Raw genomic sequence first — 20550 nt, forward strand, 5'->3', positions numbered from 1 at the left:
AGCTCCTGCACAGCAGGTGACAGAGGCTGGCTGCAGTACCGCCTCGGGCCGGCAGGTGGAGTTCCTGCATAGCAGGTGACAGGGGATGAGGCTGGCTACAGTACCGCCTCGGGCCGGCAGGTGGAGCTCCTGCACAGCAGGTGACAGTGGATGAGGCTGGCTGCAGTACCGCCTCGGGCCAGCAGGTGGAGCTCCTGCACAGCAGGTGACAGTGGATGAGGCTGGCTGCAGTACCGCCTCGGGCCGGCAGGTGGAGCTCGTGCACAGCAGGTGACAGTGGATGAGGCTGGCTGCAGTACCGCCTCCGGCCGGTAAGTAGCGCTCCTGCACAGCAGGTGACAGTGGATGAGGCTGGCTGCAGTACCGCCTCGGGCCGGCAGGTGGAGCACCTGCACACCTGGTGACAGTGGATGAGGCTGGCTGCAGTACCGCCTCGGGCCGGCAGGTGGAGCTCCTGCACAGCAGGTGACAGTGGATGAGGCTGGCTGCAGTACCGCCTCTGGCCGGTAGATGGAGCTCCTGCACAGCAGATGACAGTGGATGAGGCTCGCTGCAGTACCACCTCTGGCCGGTAGGTGGAGCTCCTGCACAGCAGGTGACAGGGGATGGCTGCAGTACCGCCTCGGGCCGGCAGGTGGAGCTCCTGCACACCTGGTGACAGGGGATGAGGCTGGCTGCAGTACAGCCTCGACCGGCAGGTGGAGCTCCTGCACAGCAGGTGACAGTGGATGAGGCTGGCTGCAGTACCGCCTTGGGCCGGCAGGTGGAGCTCCTGCACAGCAGGTGACAGTGGATGAGGCTGGCTGCAGTACCGCCTCGGGCCGGCAGGTAGAGCTCCTGCACAGCAGGTGACAGTGGATGAGGCTGGCTGCAGTACCGCCTCGAGCCGGCAGGTGGAGCTCCTGCACAGCAGGTGACAGAGGCTGGCTGCAGTACCGCCTCGGGCCGGCAGGTGGAGTTCCTGCATAGCAGGTGACAAGGGATGAGGCTGGCTACAGTACCGCCTCGGGCCGGCAGGTGGAGCTCCTGCACAGCAGGTGACAGTGGATGAGGCTGGCTGCAGTACCGCCTCGGGCCGGCAGGTGGAGCTCCTGCACAGCAGGTGACAGGGGATGAGGCTGGCTGCAGTACCACCTCGGGCCGGCAGGTGGAGCTCGTGCACAGCAGGTGACAGTGGATGAGGCTGGCTGCAGTACCGCCTCCGGCCGGTAAGTAGAGCTCCTGCACAGCAGGTGACAGTGGATGAGGCTGGCTGCAGTACCGCCTCGGGCCGGCAGGTGGAGCACCTGCACACCTGGTGACAGTGGATGAGGCTGGCTGCAGTACCGCCTCGGGCCGGCAGGTGGAGCTCCTGCACAGCAGGTGACAGTGGATGAGGCTGGCTGCAGTACCGCCTCGGGCCGGTAGGTGGAGCTCCTGCACAGCAGATGACAGTGGATGAGGCTCGCTGCAGTACCACCTCTGGCCGGTAGGTGGAGCTCCTGCACAGCAGGTGACAGGGGATGGCTGCAGTACCGCCTCGGGCCGGCAGGTGGAGCTCCTGCACACCTGGTGACAGGGGATGAGGCTGGCTGCAGTACAGCCTCGGCCGGCAGGTGGAGCTCCTGCACAGCAGGTGACAGTGGATGAGGCTGGCTGCAGTACCGCCTTGGGCCGGCAGGTGGAGCTCCTGCACAGCAGGTGACAGTGGATGAGGCTGGCTGCAGTACCGCCTCGAGCCGGCAGGTGGAGCTCCTGCACAGCAGGTGACAGAGGCTGGCTGCAGTACCGCCTCGGGCCGGCAGGTGGAGTTCCTGCATAGCAGGTGACAGGGGATGAGGCTGGCTACAGTACCGCCTCGGGCCGGCAGGTGGAGCTCCTGCACAGCAGGTGACAGTGGATGAGGCTGGCTTCAATACCGCCTCGGGCCAGCAGGTGGAGCTCCTGCACAGCAGGTGACAGTGGATGAGGCTGGCTGCAGTACCGCCTCGGGCCGGCAGGTGGAGCTCGTGCACAGCAGGTGACAGTGGATGAGGCTGGCTTCAGTACCGCCTCGGGCCGGCAGGTGGAGCTCCTGCACAGCAGGTGACAGTGGATGAGGCTGGCTGCAGTACCGCCTCGGGCCGGCAGGTAGAGCTCCTGCACAGCAGGTGACAGTGGATGAGGCTGGCTGCAGTACCGCCTCGGGCCGGCAGGTGGAGCTCCTGCACACCTGGTGACAGTGGATGAGGCTGGCTGCAGTACCGCCTCGGGCCAGCAGGTGGAGTTCCTGCATAGCAGGTGACAGGGGATGAGGCTGGCTGCAGTACCGCCTCTGGCTGGCAGGTGGAGCTCCTGCACACCTGGTGACAGTGGATGAGGCTGGCTGCAGTACCGCCTCGGGCCGGCAGGTGGAGCTCCTGCACAGCAGCTGACACTGGATGAGGCTGGCTGCAGTACCGCCTCGGGCCGGCAGGTGGAGCTCCTGCACAGCAGGTGACAGAGGCTGGCTGCAGTACCGCCTCGGGCCGGCAGGTGGAGTTCCTGCATAGCAGGTGACAGGGTATGAGGCTGGCTGCAGTACCGCCTCGGGCCGGCAGGTGGAGCTCCTGCACACCTGGTGACAGTGGATGAGGCTGGCTGCAGTACCGCCTCGGGCCGGCAGGTGGAGCTCCTGCACAGCAGGTGACAGTGGATGACGCTGGCTGCAGTACCGCCTCGGGCCGGCAGGTGGAGCTCCTGCACAGCAGGTGACAGTGGATGAGGCTGGCTGCAGTACCGCCTCGGGCCGGCAGGTGGAGCTCCTGCACAGCAGGTGACAGTGGATGAGGCTGGCTGCAGTACCGCCTCGGGCCGGCAGGTGGAGCTCCTGCACAGCAGGTGACAGTGGATGAGGCTGGCTGCAGTTCCGCCTCCGGCCGGCAGGTGGAGCTCCTGCACAGCAGGTGACAGTGGATGAGGCTGGCTGCAGTACCGCCTCCGGCCGGTAAGTAGAGCTCCTGCACAGCAGATGACAGTGGATGAGGCTGGCTGCAGTACCGCCTCGGGCCGGCAGGTGGAGCTCCTGCACACCTGGTGACAGTGGATGAGGCTGGCTGCAGTACCGCCTCGGGCCGGCAGGTGGAGCTCCTGCACAGCAGGTGACAGTGGATGAGGCTGGCTGCAGTACCGCCTCGGGCCGGCAGGTAGAGCTCCTGCACAGCAGGTGACAGTGGATGAGGCTGGCTGCAGTACCGCCTCGGGCCGGCAGGTGGAGCTCCTGCACACCTGGTGACAGTGGATGAGGCTGGCTGCAGTACCGCCTCGGGCCAGCAGGTGGAGTTCCTGCATAGCAGGTGACAGGGGATGAGGCTGGCTGCAGTACCGCCTCTGGCTGGCAGGTGGAGCTCCTGCACACCTGGTGACAGTGGATGAGGCTGGCTGCAGTACCGCCTCGGGCCGGCAGGTGGAGCTCCTGCACAGCAGCTGACACTGGATGAGGCTGGCTGCAGTACCGCCTCGGGCCGGCAGGTGGAGCTCCTGCACAGCAGGTGACAGAGGCTGGCTGCAGTACCGCCTCGGGCCGGCAGGTGGAGTTCCTGCATAGCAGGTGACAGGGTATGAGGCTGGCTGCAGTACCGCCTCGGGCCGGCAGGTGGAGCTCCTGCACACCTGGTGACAGTGGATGAGGCTGGCTGCAGTACCGCCTCGGGCCGGCAGGTGGAGCTCCTGCACAGCAGGTGACAGTGGATGACGCTGGCTGCAGTACCGCCTCGGGCCGGCAGGTGGAGCTCCTGCACAGCAGGTGACAGTGGATGAGGCTGGCTGCAGTACCGCCTCGGGCCGGCAGGTGGAGCTCCTGCACAGCAGGTGACAGTGGATGAGGCTGGCTGCAGTACCGCCTCGGGCCGGCAGGTGGAGCTCCTGCACAGCAGGTGACAGTGGATGAGGCTGGCTGCAGTTCCGCCTCCGGCCGGCAGGTGGAGCTCCTGCACAGCAGGTGACAGTGGATGAGGCTGGCTGCAGTACCGCCTCCGGCCGGTAAGTGGAGCTCCTGCACAGCAGATGACAGTGGATGAGGCTGGCTGTAGTACCGCCTCGGGCCGGCAGGTGGAGCTCCTGCACACCTGGTGACAGTGGATGAGGCTGGCTGCAGTACCGCCTCGGGCCGGCAGGTGGAGCTCCTGCACAGCAGGTGACAGTGGATGAGGCTGGCTGCAGTACCGCCTCCGGCCGGTAAGTGGAGCTCCTGCACAGCAGGTGACAGTGGATGAGGCTGGCTGCAGTACCGCCTCGGGCCGGCAGGTGGAGCACCTGCACACCTGGTGACAGTGGATGAGGCTGGCTGAAGTACCGCCTCGGGCCGGCAGGTGGAGCTCCTGCACAGCAGGTGACAGTGGATGAGGCTGGCTGCAGTACCGCCTCTGGCCGGTAGGTGGAGCTCCTGCACAGCAGATGACAGTGGATGAGGCTCGCTGCAGTACCACCTCTGGCCGGTAGGTGGAGCTCCTGCACAGCAGGTGACAGGGGATGGCTGCAGTACCGCCTCGGGCCGGCAGGTGGAGCTCCTGCACACCTGGTGACAGGGGATGAGGCTGGCTGCAGTACAGCCTCGGCCGGCAGGTGGAGCTCCTGCACAGCAGGTGACAGTGGATGAGGCTGGCTGCAGTACCGCCTTGGGCCGGCAGGTGGAGCTCCTGCACACCTGGTGACAGTGGATGAGGCTGGCTGCAGTTCCGCCTCCGGCCGGCAGGTGGAGCTCCTGCACAGCAGGTGACAGTGGATGAGGCTGGCTGCAGTACCGCCTCCGGCCGGTAAGTGGAGCTCCTGCACAGCAGGTGACAGTGGATGAGGCTGGCTGCAGTACCGCCTCCGGCCGGTAAGTGGAACTCCTGCACAGCAGATGACAGTGGATGAGGCTGGCTGCAGTACCGCCTCGGGCCGGCAGGTGGAGCTCCTGCACAGCAGGTGACAGGGGATGAGGCTGGCTGCAGTACCACCTCGGGCCGGTAGGTGGAGCTCCTGCACAGCAGGTGACAGTGGATGAGGCTGGCTGCAGTACCGCCTCGGGCCGGCAGGTGGAGCTCCTGCACACCTGGTGACAGTGGATGAGGCTGGCTGCAGTACCACCTCGGTCCGGTAGGTGGAGCGCCTGCACAGCAGGTGACAGGGGATGAGGCTGGCTGCAGTACCGCCTCTGGCCGGCAGGTGGAGCTCCTGCACAGCAGGTGACAGTGGATAAGGCTGGCTGCAGTACCGCCTCGGCCAGCAGGTGGAGCTCCTGCACAGCAGGTGACAGGGGATGAGGCTGGCTGCAGTACCGCCTCGGGCCGGCAGGTGAAGCTCCTGCACAGCAGGTGACAGTGGATGAGGCTGGCTGCAGTACCGCCTCGGGCCGGCAGGTGGAGCTCCTGCACAGCAGGTGACAGTGGATGAGGCTGGCTGCAGTACCGCCTCGGCCAGCAGGTGGAGCTCCTGCACAGCAGGTGACAGGGGATGAGGCTGGCTGCAGTACCGCCTCGGGCCGGCAGGTGAAGCTCCTGCACAGCAGGTGACAGTGGATGAGGCTGGCTGCAGTACCGCCTCGGGCCGGCAGGTGGAGCTCCTGCACGGCAGGTGACAGTGGATGAGGCTGGCTGCAGTACCGCCTTGGGCCGGCAGGTGGAGCTCCTGCACAGCAGGTGACAGTGGATGAGGCTGGCTGCAGTACCGCCTCGGGCGGGCAGGTGGAGCTCCTGCACAACAGGTGACAGTGGATGAGGCTGGCTGCAGTACCGCCTCGGGCCGGCAGGTGGAGCTCGTGCACAGCAGGTGACAGTGGATGAGGCTGGCTGCTGTACCGCCTCGGGCCGGCAGGTGGAGCTCGTGCACAGCAGGTGACAGTGGATGAGGCTGGCTGCAGAACCGCGTCGGCCGGCAGGTGGAGCTCCTGCACAGCAGGTGACAGTGGATGAGGCTGGCTGCAGTACCGCCTCGGCCGGCAGGTGGAGCTCCTGCACAGCAGGTGACAGTGGATGAGGCTGGCTGCAGTACCGCCTCGGGCCGGCAGGTGGAGCTCCTGCACAGCAGGTGACAGTGGATGAGGCTGGCTGCAGTACCGCCTCGGGCCGGCAGGTGGAGCTCCTGCACAGCAGGTGACAGTGGATGAGGCTGGCTGCAGTACCGCCTCGGGCCGGCAGGTGGAGCTCCTGCACAGCAGGTGACAGTGGATGAGGCTGGCTGCAGTACCGCCTCGGGCCGGCAGGTGGAGCTCCTGCACAGCAGGTGACAGTGGATGAGGCTGGCTGCAGTACCGCCTCGGGCCGGCAGGTGGAGCTCCTGCACAGCAGGTGACAGAGGCTGGCTGCAGTACCGCCTCGGGCCGGCAGGTGGAGTTCCTACATAGCAGGTGACAGGGGATGAGGCTGGCTGCAGTACCGCCTCGGGCTGGCAGGTGGAGCTCCTGCACAGCAGGTGACAGTGGATGAGGCTGGCTGCAGTACCGCCTCGGGCCGGCAGGTGGAGCTCCTGCACAGCAGGTGACAGTGGATGAGGCTGGCTGCAGTACCGCCTCGGGCCGGCAGGTGGAGCTCCTGCACAGCAGGTGACAGTGGATGAGGCTGGCTGCAGTACCGCCTCGGGCCGGCAGGTGGAGCTCCTGCACAGCAGGTGACAGTGGATGAGGCTGGCTGCAGTACCGCCTCGGGCCGGCAGGTAGAGCTCCTGCACAGCAGGTGACAGTGGATGAGGCCGGCTGCAGTACCGCCTCGAGCCGGCAGGTGGAGCTCCTGCACAGCAGGTGACAGTGGCTGGCTGCAGTACCGCCTCGGGCCGGCAGGTGGAGTTCCTGCATAGCAGGTGACAGGGGATGAGGCTGGCTACAGTACCGCCTCGGGCCGGCAGGTGGAGCTCCTGCACAGCAGGTGACAGTGGATGAGGCTGGCTGCAGTACCGCCTCGGGCCGGCAGGTGGAGCTCCTGCACAGCAGGTGACAGTGGATGAGGCTGGCTGCAGTACCGCCTCGTGCCGGCAGGTGGAGCTCGTGCACAGCAGGTGACAGTGGATGAGGCTGGCTGCAGTACCGCCTAGGGCCGGCAGGTAGAGCTCCTGCACAGCAGGTGACAGTGGATGAGGCTGGCTGCAGTACCGCCTCGAGCCGGCAGGTGGAGCTCCTGCACAGCAGGTGACAGAGGCTGGCTGCAGTACCGCCTCGGGCCGGCAGGTGGAGTTCCTGCAGAGCAGGTGACAGGGGATGAGGCTGGCTACAGTACCGCCTCGGGCCGGCAGGTGGAGCTCCTGCACAGCAGGTGACAGTGGATGAGGCTGGCTGCAGTACCGCCTCGGGCCGGCAGGTGGAGCTCCTGCACAGCAGGTGACAGTGGATAAGGCTGGCTGCAGTACCGCCTCGGGCCGGCAGGTGGAGCTCGTGCACAGCAGGTGACAGTGGATGAGGCTGGCTGCAGTACCGCCTCGGGCCGGCAGGTGGAGCTCCTGCACAGCAGGTGACAGTGGATGAGGCTGGCTGCAGTACCGCCTCGGGCCGGCAGGTAGAGCTCCTGCACAGCAGGTGACAGTGGATGAGGCTGGCTGCAGTACCGCCTCGGGCCGGCAGGTGGAGCTCCTGCACACCTGGTGACAGTGGATGAGGCTGGCTGCAGTACCGCCTCGGGCCAGCAGGTGGAGTTCCTGCATAGCAGGTGACAGGGGATGAGGCTGGCTGCAGTACCGCCTCTGGCTGGCAGGTGGAGCTCCTGCACACCTGGTGACAGTGGATGAGGCTGGCTGCAGTACCGCCTCGGGCCGGCAGGTGGAGCTCCTGCACAGCAGCTGACACTGGATGAGGCTGGCTGCAGTACCGCCTCGGGCCGGCAGGTGGAGCTCCTGCACAGCAGGTGACAGAGGCTGGCTGCAGTACCGCCTCGGGCCGGCAGGTGGAGTTCCTGCATAGCAGGTGACAGGGTATGAGGCTGGCTGCAGTACCGCCTCGGGCCGGCAGGTGGAGCTCCTGCACACCTGGTGACAGTGGATGAGGCTGGCTGCAGTACCGCCTCGGGCCGGCAGGTGGAGCTCCTGCACAGCAGGTGACAGTGGATGGCGCTGGCTGCAGTACCGCCTCGGGCCGGCAGGTGGAGCTCCTGCACAGCAGGTGACAGTGGATGAGGCTGGCTGCAGTACCGCCTCCGGCCGGCAGGTGGAGCTCCTGCACAGCAGGTGACAGTGGATGAGGCTGGCTGCAGTACCGCCTCGGGCCGGCAGGTGGAGCTCCTGCACAGCAGGTGACAGTGGATGAGGCTGGCTGCAGTTCCGCCTCCGGCCGGCAGGTGGAGCTCCTGCACAGCAGGTGACAGTGGATGAGGCTGGCTGCAGTACCGCCTCCGGCCGGTAAGTGCAGCTCCTGCACAGCAGATGACAGTGGATGAGGCTGGCTGCAGTACCGCCTCGGGCCGGCAGGTGGAGCTCCTGCACACCTGGTGACAGTGGATGAGGCTGGCTGCAGTACCGCCTCGGGCCGGCAGGTGGAGCTCCTGCACAGCAGGTGACAGTGGATGAGGCTGGCTGCAGTACCGCCTCCGGCCGGTAAGTGGAGCTCCTGCACAGCAGGTGACAGTGGATGAGGCTGGCTGCAGTACCGCCTCGGGCCGGCAGGTGGAGCACCTGCACACCTGGTGACAGTGGATGAGGCTGGCTGCAGTACCGCCTCGGGCCGGCAGGTGGAGCTCCTGCACAGCAGGTGACAGTGGATGAGGCTGGCTGCAGTAACGCCTCTGGCCGGTAGGTGGAGCTCCTGCACAGCAGATGACAGTGGATGAGGCTCGCTGCAGTACCACCTCTGGCCGGTAGGTGGAGCTCCTGCACAGCAGGTGACAGGGGATGGCTGCAGTACCGCCTCGGGCCGGCAGGTGGAGCTCCTGCACACCTGGTGACAGGGGATGAGGCTGGCTGCAGTACAGCCTCGGCCGGCAGGTGGAGCTCCTGCACAGCAGGTGACAGTGGATGAGGCTGGCTGCAGTACCGCCTTGGGCCGGCAGGTGGAGCTCCTGCAAAGCAGGTGACAGTGGATGAGGCTGGCTGCAGTACCGCCTCGGGCCGGCAGGTAGAGCTCCTGCACAGCAGGTGACAGTGGATGAGGCTCGCTGCAGTACCACCTCTGGCCGGTAGGTGGAGCTCCTGCACAGCAGGTGACAGGGGATGGCTGCAGTACCGCCTCGGGCCGGCAGGTGGAGCTCCTGCACACCTGGTGACAGGGGATGAGGCTGGCTGCAGTACAGCCTCGGCCGGCAGGTGGAGCTCCTGTACAGCAGGTGACAGTGGATGAGGCTGGCTGCAGTACCGCCTTGGGCCGGCAGGTGGAGCTCCTGCACACCTGGTGACAGTGGATGAGGCTGGCTGCAGTTTCGCCTCCGGCCGGCAGGTGGAGCTCCTGCACAGCAGGTGACAGTGGATGAGGCTGGCTGCAGTACCGCCTCCGGCCGGTAAGTGGAGCTCCTGCACAGCAGGTGACAGTGGATGAGGCTGGCTGCAGTACCGCCTCGGGCCGGCAGGTGGAGCTCCTGCACAGCAGGTGACAGGGGATGAGGCTGGCTGCAGTACCACCTCGGGCCGGTAGGTGGAGCTCCTGCACAGCAGGTGACAGTGGATGAGGCTGGCTGCAGTACCGCCTCGGGCCGGCAGGTGGAGCTCCTGCACACCTGGTGACAGTGGATGAGGCTGGCTGCAGTACCACCTCGGTCCGGTAGGTGGAGCGCCTGCACAGCAGGTGACAGTGGATGAGGCTGGCTGCAGTACCGCCTCGGGCCGGCAGGTGGAGCTCCTGCACACCTGGTGACAGGGGATGAGGCTGGCTGCAGTACAGCCTCGGGCCGGCAGGTGGAGCTCCTGCACAGCAGCTGACACTGGATGAGGCTGGCTGCAGTACCGCCTCGGGCCGGCAGGTGGAGCTCCTGCACAGCAGGTGACAGAGGCTGGCTGCAGTACCGCCTCGGGCCGGCAGGTGGAGCTCCTGCACACCTGGTGACAGTGGATGAGGCTGGCTGCAGTACCGCCTCGGGCCGGCAGGTGGAGCTCCTGCACAGCAGGTGACAGTGGATGACGCTGGCTGCAGTACCGCCTCGGGCCGGCAGGTGGAGCTCCTGCACAGCAGGTGACAGTGGATGAGGCTGGCTGCAGTACCGCCTCGGGCCGGCAGGTGGAGCTCCTGCACAGCAGGTGACAGTGGATGAGGCTGGCTGCAGTTCCGCCTCCGGCCGGCAGGTGGAGCTCCTGCACAGCAGGTGACAGTGGATGAGGCTGGCTGCAGTACCGTCTCCGGCCGGTAAGTGCAGCTCCTGCACAGCAGATGACAGTGGATGAGGCTGGCTGCAGTACCGCCTCGGGCCGGCAGGTGGAGCTCCTGCACACCTGGTGACAGTGGATGAGGCTGGCTGCAGTACCGCCTCGGGCCGGCAGGTGGAGCTCCTGCACAGCAGGTGACAGTGGATGAGGCTGGCTGCAGTACCGCCTCTGGCCGGTAGGTGGAGCTCCTGCACAGCAGATGACAGTGGATGAGGCTCGCTGCAGTACCACCTCTGGCCGGTAGGTGGAGCTCCTGCACAGCAGGTGACAGGGGATGGCTGCAGTACCGCCTCGGGCCGGCAGGTGGAGCTCCTGCACACCTGGTGACAGGGGATGAGGCTGGCTGCAGTACAGCCTCGGCCGGCAGGTGGAGCTCCTGCACAGCAGGTGACAGTGGATGAGGCTGGCTGCAGTACCGCCTTGGGCCGGCAGGCGGAGCTCCTGCACAGCAGGTGACAGTGGATGAGGCTGGCTGCAGTACCGCCTCGGGCCGGCAGGTAGAGCTCCTGCACAGCAGGTGACAGTGGATGAGGCTCGCTGCAGTACCACCTCTGGCCGGTAGGTGGAGCTCCTGCACAGCAGGTGACAGGGGATGGCTGCAGTACCGCCTCGGGCCAGCAGGTGGAGCTCCTGCACACCTGGTGACAGGGGATGAGGCTGGCTACAGTACCGCCTCGGGCCGGCAGGTGGAGCTCCTGCACAGCAGGTGACAGTGGATGAGGCTGGCTGCAGTACCGCCTCGGGCCGGCAGGTGGAGCTCCTGCACAGCAGGTGACAGTGGATGAGGCTGGCTGCAGTACCGCCTCGTGCCGGCAGGTGGAGCTCGTGCACAGCAGGTGACAGTGGATGAGGCTGGCTGCAGTACCGCCTAGGGCCGGCAGGTAGAGCTCCTGCACAGCAGGTGACAGTGGATGAGGCTGGCTGCAGTACCGCCTCGAGCCGGCAGGTGGAGCTCCTGCACAGCAGGTGACAGAGGCTGGCTGCAGTACCGCCTCGGGCCGGCAGGTGGAGTTCCTGCAGAGCAGGTGACAGGGGATGAGGCTGGCTACAGTACCGCCTCGGGCCGGCAGGTGGAGCTCCTGCACAGCAGGTGACAGTGGATGAGGCTGGCTGCAGTACCGCCTCGGGCCGGCAGGTGGAGCTCCTGCACAGCAGGTGACAGTGGATGAGGCTGGCTGCAGTACCGCCTCGGGCCGGCAGGTGGAGCTCGTGCACAGCAGGTGACAGTGGATGAGGCTGGCTGCAGTACCGCCTCGGGCCGGCAGGTGGAGCTCCTGCACAGCAGGTGACAGTGGATGAGGCTGGCTGCAGTACCGCCTCGGGCCGGCAGGTAGAGCTCCTGCACAGCAGGTGACAGTGGATGAGGCTGGCTGCAGTACCGCCTCGGGCCGGCAGGTGGAGCTCCTGCACACCTGGTGACAGTGGATGAGGCTGGCTGCAGTACCGCCTCGGGCCAGCAGGTGGAGTTCCTGCATAGCAGGTGACAGGGGATGAGGCTGGCTGCAGTACCGCCTCTGGCTGGCAGGTGGAGCTCCTGCACACCTGGTGACAGTGGATGAGGCTGTCTGCAGTACCGCCTCGGGCCGGCAGGTGGAGCTCCTGCACAGCAGCTGACACTGGATGAGGCTGGCTGCAGTACCGCCTCGGGCCGGCAGGTGGAGCTCCTGCACAGCAGGTGACAGAGGCTGGCTGCAGTACCGCCTCGGGCCGGCAGGTGGAGTTCCTGCATAGCAGGTGACAGGGTATGAGGCTGGCTGCAGTACCGCCTCGGGCCGGCAGGTGGAGCTCCTGCACACCTGGTGACAGTGGATGAGGCTGGCTGCAGTACCGCCTCGGGCCGGCAGGTGGAGCTCCTGCACAGCAGGTGACAGTGGATGACGCTGGCTGCAGTACCGCCTCGGGCCGGCAGGTGGAGCTCCTGCACAGCAGGTGACAGTGGATGAGGCTGGCTGCAGTACCGCCTCCGGCCGGCAGGTGGAGCTCCTGCACAGCAGGTGACAGTGGATGAGGCTGGCTGCAGTACCGCCTCGGGCCGGCAGGTGGAGCTCCTGCACAGCAGGTGACAGTGGATGAGGCTGGCTGCAGTTCCGCCTCCGGCCGGCAGGTGGAGCTCCTGCACAGCAGGTGACAGTGGAAAAGGCTGGCTGCAGTACCGCCTCCGGCCGGTAAGTGCAGCTCCTGCACAGCAGATGACAGTGGATGAGGCTGGCTGCAGTACCGCCTCGGGCCGGCAGGTGGAGCTCCTGCACACCTGGTGACAGTGGATGAGGCTGGCTGCAGTACCGCCTCGGGCCGGCAGGTGGAGCTCCTGCACAGCAGGTGACAGTGGATGAGGCTGGCTGCAGTACCGCCTCCGGCCGGTAAGTGGAGCTCCTGCACAGCAGGTGACAGTGGATGAGGCTGGCTGCAGTACCGCCTCGGGCCGGCAGGTGGAGCACCTGCACACCTGGTGACAGTGGATGAGGCTGGCTGCAGTACCGCCTCGGGCCGGCAGGTGGAGCTCCTGCACAGCAGGTGACAGTGGATGAGGCTGGCTGCAGTACCGCCTCTGGCCGGTAGGTGGAGCTCCTGCACAGCAGATGACAGTGGATGAGGCTCGCTGCAGTACCACCTCTGGCCGGTAGGTGGAGCTCCTGCACAGCAGGTGACAGGGGATGGCTGCAGTACCGCCTCGGGCCGGCAGGTGGAGCTCCTGCACACCTGGTGACAGGGGATGAGGCTGGCTGCAGTACAGCCTCGGCCGGCAGGTGGAGCTCCTGCACAGCAGGTGACAGTGGATGAGGCTGGCTGCAGTACCGCCTTGGGCCGGCAGGTGGAGCTCCTGCAAAGCAGGTGACAGTGGATGAGGCTGGCTGCAGTACCGCCTCGGGCCGGCAGGTAGAGCTCCTGCACAGCAGGTGACAGTGGATGAGGCTCGCTGCAGTACCACCTCTGGCCGGTAGGTGGAGCTCCTGCACAGCAGGTGACAGGGGATGGCTGCAGTACCGCCTCGGGCCGGCAGGTGGAGCTCCTGCACACCTGGTGACAGGGGATGAGGCTGGCTGCAGTACCGCCTCCGGCCGGTAAGTGGAGCTCCTGCACAGCAGGTGACAGTGGATGAGGCTGGCTGCAGTACCGCCTCGGGCCGGCAGGTGGAGCTCCTGCACAGCAGGTGACAGGGGATGAGGCTGGCTGCAGTACCACCTCGGGCCGGTAGGTGGAGCTCCTGCACAGCAGGTGACAGTGGATGAGGCTGGCTGCAGTACCGCCTCGGGCCGGCAGGTGGAGCTCCTGCACACCTGGTGACAGTGGATGAGGCTGGCTGCAGTACCACCTCGGTCCGGTAGGTGGAGCGCCTGCACAGCAGGTGACAGTGGATGAGGCTGGCTGCAGTACCGCCTCGGGCCGGCAGGTGGAGCTCCTGCACACCTGGTGACAGGGGATGAGGCTGGCTGCAGTACAGCCTCGGGCCGGCAGGTGGAGCTCCTGCACAGCAGCTGACACTGGATGAATCTGGCTGCAGTACCGCCTCGGGCCGGCAGGTGGAGCTCCTGCACAGCAGGTGACAGAGGCTGGCTGCAGTACCGCCTCGGGCCGGCAGGTGGAGTTCCTGCATAGCAGGTGACAGGGTATGAGGCTGGCTGCAGTACCGCCTCGGGCCGGCAGGTGGAGCTCCTGCACACCTGGTGACAGTGGATGAGGCTGGCTGCAGTACCGCCTCGGGCCGGCAGGTGGAGCTCCTGCACAGCAGGTGACAGTGGATGACGCTGGCTGCAGTACCGCCTCGGGCCGGCAGGTGGAGCTCCTGCACAGCAGGTGACAGTGGATGAGGCTGGCTGCAGTACCGCCTTGGGCCGGCAGGCGGAGCTCCTGCACAGCAGGTGACAGTGGATGAGGCTGGCTGCAGTACCGCCTCGGGCCGGCAGGTAGAGCTCCTGCACAGCAGGTGACAGTGGATGAGGCTCGCTGCAGTACCACCTCTGGCCGGTAGGTGGAGCTCCTGCACAGCAGGTGACAGGGGATGGCTGCAGTACCGCCTCGGGCCAGCAGGTGGAGCTCCTGCACACCTGGTGACAGGGGATGAGGCTGGCTACAGTACCGCCTCGGGCCGGCAGGTGGAGCTCCTGCACAGCAGGTGACAGTGGATGAGGCTGGCTGCAGTACCGCCTCGGGCCGGCAGGTGGAGCTCCTGCACAGCAGGTGACAGTGGATGAGGCTGGCTGCAGTACCGCCTCGTGCCGGCAGGTGGAGCTCGTGCACAGCAGGTGACAGTGGATGAGGCTGGCTGCAGTACCGCCTAGGGCCGGCAGGTAGAGCTCCTGCACAGCAGGTGACAGTGGATGAGGCTGGCTGCAGTACCGCCTCGAGCCGGCAGGTGGAGCTCCTGCACAGCAGGTGACAGAGGCTGGCTGCAGTACCGCCTCGGGCCGGCAGGTGGAGTTCCTGCAGAGCAGGTGACAGGGGATGAGGCTGGCTACAGTACCGCCTCGGGCCGGCAGGTGGAGCTCCTGCACAGCAGGTGACAGTGGATGAGGCTGGCTGCAGTACCGCCTCGGGCCGGCAGGTGGAGCTCCTGCACAGCAGGTGACAGTGGATGAGGCTGGCTGCAGTACCGCCTCGGGCCGGCAGGTGGAGCTCGTGCACAGCAGGTGACAGTGGATGAGGCTGGCTGCAGTACCGCCTCGGGCCGGCAGGTGGAGCTCCTGCACAGCAGGTGACAGTGGATGAGGCTGGCTGCAGTACCGCCTCGGGCCGGCAGGTAGAGCTCCTGCACAGCAGGTGACAGTGGATGAGGCTGGCTGCAGTACCGCCTCGGGCCGGCAGGTGGAGCTCCTGCACACCTGGTGACAGTGGATGAGGCTGGCTGCAGTACCGCCTCGGGCCAGCAGGTGGAGTTCCTGCATAGCAGGTGACAGGGGATGAGGCTGGCTGCAGTACCGCCTCTGGCTGGCAGGTGGAGCTCCTGCACACCTGGTGACAGTGGATGAGGCTGGCTGCAGTACCGCCTCGGGCCGGCAGGTGGAGCTCCTGCACAGCAGCTGACACTGGATGAGGCTGGCTGCAGTACCGCCTCGGGCCGGCAGGTGGAGCTCCTGCACAGCAGGTGACAGAGGCTGGCTGCAGTACCGCCTCGGGCCGGCAGGTGGAGTTCCTGCATAGCAGGTGACAGGGTATGAGGCTGGCTGCAGTACCGCCTCGGGCCGGCAGGTGGAGCTCCTGCACACCTGGTGACAGTGGATGAGGCTGGCTGCAGTACCGCCTCGGGCCGGCAGGTGGAGCTCCTGCACAGCAGGTGACAGTGGATGACGCTGGCTGCAGTACCGCCTCGGGCCGGCAGGTGGAGCTCCTGCACAGCAGGTGACAGTGGATGAGGCTGGCTGCAGTACCGCCTCCGGCCGGCAGGTGGAGCTCCTGCACAGCAGGTGACAGTGGATGAGGCTGGCTGCAGTACCGCCTCGGGCCGGCAGGTGGAGCTCCTGCACAGCAGGTGACAGTGGATGAGGCTGGCTGCAGTTCCGCCTCCGGCCGGCAGGTGGAGCTCCTGCACAGCAGGTGACAGTGGATGAGGCTGGCTGCAGTACCGCCTCCGGCCGGTAAGTGCAGCTCCTGCACAGCAGATGACAGTGGATGAGGCTGGCTGCAGTACCGCCTCGGGCCGGCAGGTGGAGCTCCTGCACACCTGGTGACAGTGGATGAGGCTGGCTGCAGTACCGCCTCGGGCCGGCAGGTGGAGCTCCTGCACAGCAGGTGACAGTGGATGAGGCTGGCTGCAGTACCGCCTCCGGCCGGTAAGTGGAGCTCCTGCACAGCAGGTGACAGTGGATGAGGCTGGCTGCAGTACCGCCTCGGGCCGGCAGGTGGAGCACCTGCACACCTGGTGACAGTGGATGAGGCTGGCTGCAGTACCGCCTCGGGCCGGCAGGTGGAGCTCCTGCACAGAAGGTGACAGTGGATGAGGCTGGCTGCAGTACCGCCTCTGGCCGGTAGGTGGAGCTCCTGCACAGCAGATGACAGTGGATGAGGCTCGCTGCAGTACCACCTCTGGCCGGTAGGTGGAGCTCCTGCACAGCAGGTGACAGGGGATGGCTGCAGTACCGCCTCGGGCCGGCAGGTGGAGCTCCTGCACACCTGGTGACAGGGGATGAGGCTGGCTGCAGTACAGCCTCGGCCGGCAGGTGGAGCTCCTGCACAGCAGGTGACAGTGGATGAGGCTGGCTGCAGTACCGCCTTGGGCCGGCAGGTGGAGCTCCTGCAAAGCAGGTGACAGTGGATGAGGCTGGCTGCAGTACCGCCTCGGGCCGGCAGGTAGAGCTCCTGCACAGCAGGTGACAGTGGATGAGGCTCGCTGCAGTACCACCTCTGGCCGGTAGGTGGAGCTCCTGCACAGCAGGTGACAGGGGATGGCTGCAGTACCGCCTCGGGCCGGCAGGTGGAGCTCCTGCACACCTGGTGACAGGGGATGAGGCTGGCTGCAGTACAGCCTCGGCCGGCAGGTGGAGCTCCTGCACAGCAGGTGACAGTGGATGAGGCTGGCTGCAGTACCGCCTTGGGCCGGCAGGTGGAGCTCCTGCACACCTGGTGACAGTGGATGAGGCTGGCTGCAGTTTCGCCTCCGGCCGGCAGGTGGAGCTCCTGCACAGCAGGTGACAGTGGATGAGGCTGGCTGCAGTACCGCCTCCGGCCGGTAAGTGGAGCTCCTGCTCAGCAGGTGACAGTGGATGAGGCTGGCTGCAGTACCGCCTCGGGCCGGCAGGTGGCGCTCCTGCACAGCAGGTGACAGGGGATGAGGCTGGCTGCAGTACCACCTCGGGCCGGTAGGTGGCGCTCCTGCACAGCAGGTGACAGTGGATGAGGCTTGCTGCAGTACCGCCTCGGGCCGGCAGGTGGAGCTCCTGCACACCTGGTGACAGTGGATGAGGCTGGCTGCAGTACCACCTCGGTCCGGTAGGTGGAGCGCCTGCACAGCAGGTGACAGTGGATGAGGCTGGCTGCAGTACCGCCTCGGGCCGGCAGGTGGAGCTCCTGCACACCTGGTGACAGGGGATGAGGCTGGCTGCAGTACAGCCTCGGGCCGGCAGGTGGAGCTCCTGCACAGCAGCTGACACTGGATGAGGCTGGCTGCAGTACCGCCTCGGGCCGGCAGGTGGAGCTCCTGCACAGCAGGTGACAGAGGCTGGCTGCAGTACCGCCTCGGGCTGGCAGGTGGAGTTCCTGCATAGCAGGTGACAGGGTATGAGGCTGGCTGCAGTACCGCCTCGGGCCGGCAGGTGGAGCTCCTGCACACCTGGTGACAGTGGATGAGGCTGGCTGCAGTACCGCCTCGGGCCGGCAGGTGGAGCTCCTGCACAGCAGGTGACAGTGGATGACGCTGGCTGCAGTACCGCCTCGGGCCGGCAGGTGGAGCTCCTGCACAGCAGGTGACAGTGGATGAGGCTGGCTGCAGTACCGCCTCCGGCCGGCAGGTGGAGCTCCTGCACAGCAGGTGACAGTGGATGAGGCTGGCTGCAGTACCGCCTCGGGCCGGCAGGTGGAGCTCCTGCACAGCAGGTGACAGTGGATGAGGCTGGCTGCAGTTCCGCCTCCGGCCGGCAGGTGGAGCTCCTGCACAGCAGGTGACAGTGGATGAGGCTGGCTGCAGTACCGTCTCCGGCCGGTAAGTGCAGCTCCTGCACAGCAGATGACAGTGGATGAGGCTGGCTGCAGTACCGCCTCGGGCCGGCAGGTGGAGCTCCTGCACACCTGGTGACAGTGGATGAGGCTGGCTGCAGTACCGCCTCGGGCCGGCAGGTGGAGCTCCTGCACAGCAGGTGACAGTGGATGAGGCTGGCTGCAGTACCGCCTCTGGCCGGTAGGTGGAGCTCCTGCACAGCAGATGACAGTGGATGAGGCTCGCTGCAGTACCACCTCTGGCCGGTAGGTGGAGCTCCTGCACAGCAGGTGACAGGGGATGGCTGCAGTACCGCCTCGGGCCGGCAGGTGGAGCTCCTGCACACCTGGTGACAGGGGATGAGGCTGGCTGCAGTACAGCCTCGGCCGGCAGGTGGAGCTCCTGCACAGCAGGTGACAGTGGATGAGGCTGGCTGCAGTACCGCCTTGGGCCGGCAGGCGGAGCTCCTGCACAGCAGGTGACAGTGGATGAGGCTGGCTGCAGTACCGCCTCGGGCCGGCAGGTAGAGCTCCTGCACAGCAGGTGACAGTGGATGAGGCTCGCTGCAGTACCACCTCTGGCCGGTAGGTGGAGCTCCTGCACAGCAGGTGACAGGGGATGGCTGCAGTACCGCCTCGGGCCGGCAGGTGGAGCTCCTGCACACCTGGTGACAGGGGATGAGGCTGGCTGCAGTACAGCCTCGGCCGGCAGGTGGAGCTCCTGCACAGCAGGTGACAGTGGATGAGGCTGGCTGCAGTACCGCCTTGGGCCGGCAGGTGGAGCTCCTGCACACCTGGTGACAGTGGATGAGGCTGGCTGCAGTTCCGCCTCCGGCCGGCAGGTGGAGCTCCTGCACAGCAGGTGACAGTGGATGAGGCTGGCTGCAGTACCGCCTCCGGCCGGTAAGTGGAGCTCCTGCACAGCAGGTGACAGTGGATGAGGCTGGCTGCAGTACCGCCTCGGGCCGGCAGGTGGAGCTCCTGCACAGCAGGTGACAGGGGATGAGGCTGGCTGCAGTACCACCTCGGGCCGGTAGGTGGAGCTCGTGCACAGCAGGTGACAGTGGATGAGGCTGGCTGCAGTACCGCCTCGGGCCGGCAGGTGGAGCTCCTGCACACCTGGTGACAGTGGATGAGGCTGGCTGCAGTACCGCCTCGGGCCGGCAGGTGGAGCTCCTGCACAGCAGGTGACAGGGGATGAGGCTGGCTGCAGTACCACCTCGGGCCGGCAGGTGGAGCTCCTGCACAGCAGGTGACAGTGGATGAGGCTGGCTGCAGTACCGCCTCGGGCCGGCAGGTGGAGCTCCTGCACACCTGGTGACAGTGGATGAGGCTGGCTGCAGTACCACCTCGGTCCGGTAGGTGGAGCGCCTGCACAGCAGGTGACAGTGGATGAGGCTGGCTGCAGTACCGCCTCGGGCCGGCAGGTGGAGCTCCTGCACACCTGGTGACAGGGGATGAGGCTGGCTGCAGTACAGCCTCGGCCGGCAGGTGGAGCTCCTGCACAGCAGGTGACAGTGGATGAGGCTGGCTGCAGTACAGCCTCGGCCGGCAGGTGGAGCTCCTGCACAGCAGGTGACAGTGGATGAGGCTGGCTGCAGTACCGCCTCGGGCCGGCAGGTGGAGCTCCTGCACACCTGGTGACAGTGGATGAGGCTGGCTGCAGTACCACCTCGGTCCGGTAGGTGGAGCTCCTGCACAGCAGGTGACAGTGGATGAGGCTGGCTGCAGTACCGCCTCGGGCCGGCGGGTGGAGCTCCTGCACAGCAGGTGACAGAGGCTGGCTGCAGTACCGCCTCGGGCCGGCAGGTGGAGCTCCTGCACACCTGGTGACAGTGGATGAGGCTGGCTGCAGTACCACCTCGGTCCGGTAGGTGGAGCTCCTGCACAGCACACAGGCAGCGGAGAGGCGCTGTGCGGGGCGGGACTACATTTCCCGACATTCCCTGCGAGCCGCGCCTACTGGTGGGCGGAGCCAGAGAGGTGCAGTAGCCACAGAGCGGAGCAAGATGGCGGCGGGGAGCTGCTGAGACAGGTGAGACCCCCCCGGGCTGTGCTGCGAGTGCGACCCCAATATCTCCCCTCCCCCCCCGTGTACCCCACCGGGTGTGTGCAGTGTGGCCCCTCCCCCATATATTATACATATATACTGTGTGCCTGCCCTGTCCATATACAGCACTGTATACACTGGTCATTATATACCTGTACAGCTGTGCCTGCACTACATGTACCAGCATACCCCCTGGATATACACTGCACTGTATATACTGGCCATTATATATACCAGTACAGCTTTGTGTGCACTACATATACCAGCATACTCCCCATATACCCTGTGCCTGCAATACATGTACCAGCATACCCCCCATATATACTCTGTACTTGCACTACATGTACCAGGCCAGCATACACTGTACCTATATACCCTCTGTATACTCCATTATATATACACTGTACCTGAACTACATGTACCAGCACACTATCATATATATATATATACACACACACACACACACACACACACACACACACACACACACACACACACACACACACCTATATACCCCCCATATACATTGCACCTATATACACCGCTAGATATACTTGCATACCCCCCCATATATACACTGTACCTGCACTATATATATATATATATATATATATATATATATATAT

General features: G+C 65.9%; 1 protein-coding gene across 1 annotated transcript in view; it reads left to right on the forward strand.

The window, feature by feature from the left end:
- The first annotated feature begins 19826 nt into the window (after positions 1 to 19826).
- The window catches only part of FHIP1B (FHF complex subunit HOOK interacting protein 1B), an 86433-nt gene continuing 85709 nt past the window's right edge, over positions 19827 to 20550 (forward strand). Inside the window, exon 1 of the mRNA XM_068266470.1 lies at positions 19827 to 19909. The gene's annotated coding sequence lies outside the window, so the exon portion shown is untranslated. The remainder of the gene's footprint in view (positions 19910 to 20550) is intronic.

The sequence above is a fragment of the Hyperolius riggenbachi genome, chromosome 2 (genome assembly GCF_040937935.1).
Source record: "Hyperolius riggenbachi isolate aHypRig1 chromosome 2, aHypRig1.pri, whole genome shotgun sequence".
Classification (NCBI taxonomy): Eukaryota; Metazoa; Chordata; class Amphibia; order Anura; family Hyperoliidae; genus Hyperolius; species Hyperolius riggenbachi.